The sequence below is a fragment of the Tiliqua scincoides genome, chromosome 2 (assembly GCF_035046505.1).
Source record: "Tiliqua scincoides isolate rTilSci1 chromosome 2, rTilSci1.hap2, whole genome shotgun sequence".
NCBI classification, from domain to species: domain Eukaryota; kingdom Metazoa; phylum Chordata; class Lepidosauria; order Squamata; family Scincidae; genus Tiliqua; species Tiliqua scincoides.
In genome coordinates, this window is record NC_089822.1 from 231,247,856 (window position 1) to 231,254,817 (window position 6,962).

The window sequence follows — 6,962 nt, forward strand, 5'->3', positions numbered from 1 at the left end:
ATGTGCGGCAGCAGTAAAGGCCAATTCTATGCTTGGGATCATTAGAAAAGGTATTGAGAACAAAACGGCTAATATTATAATGCCGTTGTACAAATCTATGATAAGGCCACACCTGGAGTATTGTGTCCAGTTCTGGTCGCCGCATCTCAAAAAAGACATAGTGGAAATGGAAAAGGTGCAAAAGAGAGCGACTAAGATGATTACGGGGCTGGGGCACCTTCCTTATGAGGAAAGGCTACAGCGTTTGGGCCTCTTCAGCCTAGAAAAGAGATGCCTGAGGGGGGACATGATTGAGACATACAAAATTATGCAGGGGATGGACAGAGTGGATAGGGAGATGTTCTTTACACTCTCACATAACACCAGAACCAGGGGACATCCACTCAAATTGAGTGTTGGGAGAGTTAGAACAGACAAAAGAAAATATTTCTTTACTCAGCGTGTGGTCGGTCTGTGGAACTCCTTGCCACAGGATGTGGTGCTGGTGTCTAGCCTGGACGTCTTTAAAAGGGGATTGGACAAGTTTCTGGAGGAAAAATCCATTACGAGGTACAAGCCATGATGTGTATGCACAACCTCCTGATTTTAGAAGTGGGTTATGTCAGAATGCCAGATGCAAGGGAGGGCACCAGGATGAAGTCTCTTGTTATCTGGTGTGCTCCCTGGGGCATTTGGTGAGATACAGGAAGCTGGACTAGATGGGCCTATGGCCTGATCCAGTGGGGCTGTTCTTATGTTCTTATCACCCTGAGCTCTTTGGAGGAAGGACGTTATAAAAATGTGAAAAATAAATAAAAGGTCTTGTGCTCATTCCCAGGTACAATGCAGGTACAGGCTGTAAGATAAGGGATACTCAACCTGTACATGACAATAGTGCTTTAAGTTTTGCATATGAGTCAATTGTGTTTTCTTTGCAGGAGAATGCTTCCAGGCCAGTGATTTCAAGCTGTATGGTCTAAGCTGACTTTGGTGCCAAGTCTGGACATGTTGACCTATTAAGTTTTTAACACTATATTTTTAACTTTTCCTCTTACCTCTCAGGAGTAGTCCGCTTGCAAATGGCATTCCCCTAATGGCTACATGCTAAGTAATGGGTAGTCACTAGCAAAGAATTGGTTTAGCCCACAGCAGAAAATGTATTGGTTTGAAATGGCATGATCTGCTTTTTTTTTTTTTTTACTATGGACTTTTGTTTAAAGAATTCCAGTGCAGATAAAGTAGTTGCCATCACTCAAACAGGGCACAGTTAGAGAGGATTCAGAGCTGAAAGGTAAAGCAGCCTATTTGGATATTTTAGTTGATGGTATCTTTGTAAAAGAGGGCCTAAAAAGTGGGTATTGGGAAAGAGTTCTGGTTTCAGGATATGTACTGCTTTTATGTATCATGGTCCTGATATGCCACTACAGAATATGTATTTTGCCTGCAGATCCTGTCTGTCAAACTATAGCACATTTCTTTCAAGAGAAGGAGAGACTCCTTAAGAGAATAGAGGTGGTGGACTCTCCCTCATTAGAGATATGCAAGTGGAGGCTAGACAAGCACCTGTTGGAGATGCTCTAAGAGGATTTCCTGCCTAAGGCAGGGGGTTGGTCTAGATCAAGGGTGCCCAAACCCCGGCCCTGGGGCCACTTGCGGCCCTTGAGGACTCCCAATGTGGCCCTCAGGGACACCCCAGTCTCCAATGAGCCTCTGGCCTTCTGAAAATTTGCTGGAGACCGCACTGGCCGGAAGCAACTGCTCTCAGCATGAGGGCGACTGTTTGGCGACTGTTTGGCCTTTCACGTTAGCTGTGAGATGAGGGCTCCCTCCACTGCTTGCTGATTCACATCTGTGATGCAGTATCGGCAGCAAAGAAAAGGCCGGCCTTGCCTTGTGTGATGCCTTTTATAGGTCTTGAGCTATTGCAAGACCTTCATTCATTCATATAAGTTCCACCTCTAGTATATTAATTAATGTAAATTTATGTAATAATAATAATAAACTTTATTTGTATCCCGCCCTTCTCCCTGAAAGGGACTCAGGGTGGCTTACAACATGTAAAAACAATTTTAAAAAGCATGATTTAACACAGATAAAAACATATTAAAAACACAATAACAGAGGCCATAAAAACAGTAGTCAGAATAAAGTCAGAATAAAAAGAGCATAAAACAGCAAATCATAGAGAAATCCAGCCTGTTAAAAGAAACTAAAAGATGTATAAAAGTGTTAAAAAGGCCATGGAATCAGAAGGCTTGTTTAAAGAGTAGGGTCTTCAGGCCTTGCCGAAAAAACTCAAGAGAGGGAGCCATTCTCAAGTCAAGGGGAAGGGAGTTCCACAATGTTGGTGCCACTACTGAGAAGTCCCTATTTCTTGCTGCCGCCCCACAAACCTCCTTGGGCGGTGGCACTTGTAAAAAGGCCTTCTCTGATGACCTGAGAGGACAAGCCGGATTGTACGGGCTCGGATTATGTAAATTTATTCAAATTTTAAATGTAAATTAATTCTTTTTTCCCCTGGCCCCGGACACAGTGTCAGGGAGATGATGTGGCCCTCTTGCCAAAAAGTTTGGACACCACTGGTCTGGATGACCTATTAGGTCCCTTCCATCTCTATTTCTATGAATAACCCTGTTATTTAAGCTGTGGCTACTCATTGTAGATTTCTGCTTCTAGACATTGTACCAAACTTAGCAAACCTTCCTGTTATGCTGCAGTATTATATTATTTGCTGTCTGTAACTTCTAAAGTTTTCTTTTTCCTCCCCAGAAATGTGGTTATAAATGAAAGTGGTTATCGGATGTGGCAAGGAAATGTGTATTCTATTGTCTTTTATTAACCCCTGCTAACTGGGCAAACAGCCACCTTTTAAAATGGTGTCCTCTTAAATTTAGCAGGGGAACAGCAACTGTCCCTCTTCACCCCAGTATGGCATTTTCTCCAGTGGCTGTTGCTGGTATCCTTCGGCATCTCTTTTAGTCACTGGTGTTCCTGGAGGGAGAAGGGGCAAAATGCTAAGTCTCTTCAGGTGCCTGGATGCTGGTGTAAAGCAGCCCCTCTTCCTCACCTTCAGAACCAGCCGTGGCTGCAAAAGCAAAAGATTTTGCAGCTGGAACTGGCTCTGAAGGCAAGGAGGAGGGGCCACTTTACACCAGCGGCCAGGCTCCTGAAGAAATTTAATGTTTTGCCGCGCCCCCCCATCCAGGAACACCAGTGCATTTAGTTGGGGACAGGGAACCATTTATTGATTTATTTTATTATGTAAATGACTTTGTGCACTAATTTTTGTAGAAAAATGGTATAGGAATATGCTTAATAATATTAATATTTTAAATAGTTAGAGTGTATATATCTTATGACTTGTTTGCATGTTACTTTTATCTACTTGGAACAAGGTATACATAGTACCTTACCTGTGCTGCAGGGTTGAAGTGAAACACATACAATAGAAACTTTCAGACATATTACACTGTGAACTACAGTTTCCACAATGCTGGGTGAGCTTAATTGCACCACACTTAAGTTCTCCACACTTTCTGCATAATAGTCAATTTACCCCAATTGCCTCCACCTCTGAGGGCCCAATCCTATCCAATTTTCCAGCACCGGTGCAGTCACAATGCATCCCCAAGGTAAAGTAACAAATATTCCCATATCTTAAGGAGGCCTCTGTGACTGCTACCCCACCACATGATGCAGTGCATGACCCATTGGCACAGCTGCACCGGCACTGGAAAATTGGATAGGATTGGGCCCTGAGATGACTGCTTGGTGGCTGCAGTGAAACAGCAATACGGAGACTCAAATATGCCCTAAATGTGAGTACCCAACTTTCTTGATCTTGCAGTCTGAATCCAGAGGAGAGACAGCTGAAGTTAGCTTTGGGGCAGGTTGATTCTAGAACATGTGTCTGTCTGTACTTCCTGCCCAAAGGGGACTTGCTCCACTTCTTTTGATAGGGAGGTCTCCATTAGCATGCATCTCTCCCAAGAATATACATTGCGAGGTGGAACTGGCTGCCTATGGTAGCCCACAATTAACATGTTATGGTGCCATGTCTTCATTCCATCCTACTGTTTTGGTGCTGCTTCTCCTTTGGGCCTTCCTGTTTATTTCACAGCTAGTCTTAACTTGAGACAAAACCTTCCAAAATCTGCCAACTGTGGACAAGCTTGAACCCCAGGAAAAGACAGAGGAAATCCATTCATTAATCAAGGATTAACCTTTAGGGGGGAAGAAAGGTTTTTATTTTCTGCTCACTGTGCCTTCATTGAAAATCAAGCAAGTACGTGGTAACCCATTAAAACAGGGGTAATCGTGTGTGAAGCTGCCTTGGCTATAACTGCTACTTAGCTATGATATGAAGGATTGAACCGGGGGACGCCATTTATATAAGTAAGAGTCTTTACAGCTTGAGCTATAAGGCCAGGCTCTTCAAGTGGAACTTAGCAGCTCATTACAGATCAGAAAGACCGGACATCTTCTATTGGGAGCGTTCTGAAGCCCTTCGGTGATGAAGTTGTAGTGTAAGCTTTGTTGGACTATACAGATGATAAAAAAGGCTAAGCTTAACAAAATTGCTCAGTTACTCTGACAGTTCCATCCATCTAGACATGGATGAAATATGCTTAGAAGTAGGAAAGGGCTTATTAACCTCCCTCTTCTCCTTAGCACATTAAACCATCTCCTCCCACACACCATTTCTGTGCTCCTGAGATTTCAGGTTATGCCAGCATTAGATGGCTCACTTAGAATCTGCTCACCTGAGATTTTCACATTCAGAACTGTCAAAGGCTCGGAAGAATGTCTTTTCGGGTGTGCGTTGGGGATGTTAGGAGTATTTGGGGGGATGCTGGAAAGCCTCTGCCAGAGGGTATTAAATCCTCTCTCCACATTAAGTGATGCAAATTGAAAGCTGGGTTTAATATGTATTGTCAGTGTGGTTAAAAATCATGCATTTCTAGGAAGTCAAGAACCCTTCCATAGTGCATTAGTGAAACAGAGCCTGGGATCCCTCCCACACCCAGTCTGAAAGTCACACAGTCATTCCTGTTTGCCCCTGGTGATTATATTTATTAATTACAAAAACTCTGGTGGGAAGGTCAAGCCCAGCAGGTACAGCAACTGATTTTTAAAAGTATCTTTGCACTAGGCAATATCTTCAAACACTACCAATGAATTTCATGAGATTGATAAAATATAAACCAAATCAGGTCACATTTTAACATCAATGGGAATTCTCTGCATATCAGAGAAATAGCCCACAAGGTCAATGCTTGCTGAGCAAAGCATCTCTCTTATGATCAAGCAACCATAGAATTCAAAACTAACTACTTGAAAATAAGATCCTACTTTAGGGGAAGAATGTGGCCCTTTCTCTGCTTCATTTTGCTTGGATAGCACAGCTGTGCTGCAAAGAAGCTTTTTGGGATGAAGCTGGGAGAAAGAAAGGAATGGAAAGAGAAGTGGGGCTGCTGATGGCTTCCCTTTGTTACATCCTAGGGGTAGCCACACACACCCTCATTCTAGCACCAGAACCACTATGGCAGTGGTTCCCAAACTGTGAGCCATAGCTTCTCAGAGAGCTGTGGAAACCAGCCAGGGGAATGGTGGAATCCTTGTGAAAAACCAGCTGCCCTATTCAATTGGGTATAGGATTGTAGTCTTAAGGGCTAGCCATGGCCAATTGTCTGGAAGGTCAAGGGAGCCACCAATTGAAAAAGTTTGAGACCCACTGCACTAGGGGATGAGCAAAAGAAGCTAGAGAAGGATAGTTGGAGTGAGAAATTCATGATTGGGATTACTTGCCTTCTATAAGCTCTTGCTTTAGTTGCAGGGATGAGGCCTAAGGAGAGGGGGGAATGGGGGGGGGCAAAATCCCCAGGGCCCAAGCTTCCAGGGTACCTGGGCCATAACAAAATTATCCTATGTTTTTGTTTAATTTCAATCTTGCTCAAGCTAAGTTAAAACTGTCAATTAAAAACTTGTTTTTAAAATGTAGTAACATCTGGTTCGTAGGAAAATTTGGGAAAGGGGAGCAATGAGGCATCTTGCCCTGGGCTCAGTGCCAGCTCTCAGCAGCCCTGGCAGGGGTACAAATAGCATTTTTCCCACCTAGAGCTATGCTCAAAAACATCCATGATTTTACACAAATTTCCGAGGGAGAAGTATGTGAAAGAATAGAGACAGAAGAGGGACAATTAGATGTGCGATCAATAAAGTGGAGGCTATATTTGACACTTGCACTGATACAATTCTATTGCAGGGAGTATTATTGGAGTTTAAGAATAATATTCAGCCTTTTGTAAAACAAAGGAAGGTTTTGTAAAACACATTTGCATCTTGAAATAATAGCCACAGCATTTCCTTTGGCCTATGGATAGAACTAAGGAAATGATTTCTGTTAAAAACCTGCTGTCTCTTCCAGATTGTCATGTCTTTGGCTCCTGTCCTGTCTGTATCACTCTAAGGTAATCTAAAAGGGAATCACATTTACTTGCTGAGCATTACACAACTAAATAAAGAGCAAATTGATAGCAGGTTGATGCTGTAGTTGAGATTCCAGGGAACAGGCCTGGAAGGGAAAAAAAAGATATCAGTGGGATTGACTTCCAAGGAAGTATGTTATATGCGGATATGATTTATATCTTGTCATTTTATGTATACCAAAGGAAGTCTGTGGGCATCGGATGATTCAGGCAAGCTCGGAGTTCTTTTCCAGAGATGAAGAACTTTCAGGCAATGCTGAGTCATGAAGCACACACATTTTTGGCTTCGAAACACAACTCTCTGTGATGTTGGCCTCATGAAAAGGAAGGAGGCTGATATCTTTGTAAAACAGGAAGAAAGATCTCTTAAGTTGTGCCATGTTTGCCATGTTCTGCATACAACAAGGCTGTAATGCTAATTGGGTATGGCCCTCTGTTAAGGTGTGCAGGATTCGTTTGGAACCACACTTCCTCTTCTGAGAATGTCAACTTTCT